This window comes from Triticum dicoccoides, chromosome 2B, assembly GCF_002162155.2.
Source record: "Triticum dicoccoides isolate Atlit2015 ecotype Zavitan chromosome 2B, WEW_v2.0, whole genome shotgun sequence".
Taxonomy (NCBI): Eukaryota; Viridiplantae; Streptophyta; class Magnoliopsida; order Poales; family Poaceae; genus Triticum; species Triticum dicoccoides.
In genome coordinates this window covers 284,612,057-284,612,604 of record NC_041383.1, presented here as the reverse complement: position 1 = coordinate 284,612,604, position 548 = coordinate 284,612,057, and positions in this window count along the sequence as shown.

The window sequence follows — 548 nt, the reverse complement described above, 5'->3', positions numbered from 1 at the left end:
TCGACCGACCTCGCCGGAGTTGGAGGTTAGTTTTTTTCCTATTTTTTTCCTTTTTTGTTCTGTTTATTCCTGTTTTGTTTTAGATTAGTGCTAGGTTTAGGTTTAGTTTTTTGTTTTTAGGTTTAGGTTTAGGCTTAGATAAATATAAGAGGAAGAAGAAAGATGAAAAAAAGTAGAAGAAGAGGAAAGAAGAAGAAGAAAAGAAGGAGAAGAGGAAAAAGGAGAAGAGGAAAAAGAAGAGAAGAAGAAGAAGAACAAGAAGAAGAAGAAGAGGAGGAGGAGGAGGAGGAGGAGAAGAAGAAAGAAGAAGAAGAAGAAGAAGAAGAAGAAGAAGAAGAAGAAGAAGAAGAAGAAGAAGAAGAAGAAGAAGAAGAAGAAGAAGAAAAGGAAAAAAGAGAAAGAAGAAGAAGAAGAAGAAGAAAAACACACCCCGACCCGACACCCCGACACCCTGACACCACACCCCGACCCACACCCCGACCCCGACACCCCGACACCCTGACACCACACCCCGACCCGGACCACCGACACCCTGACACCCCGGCACG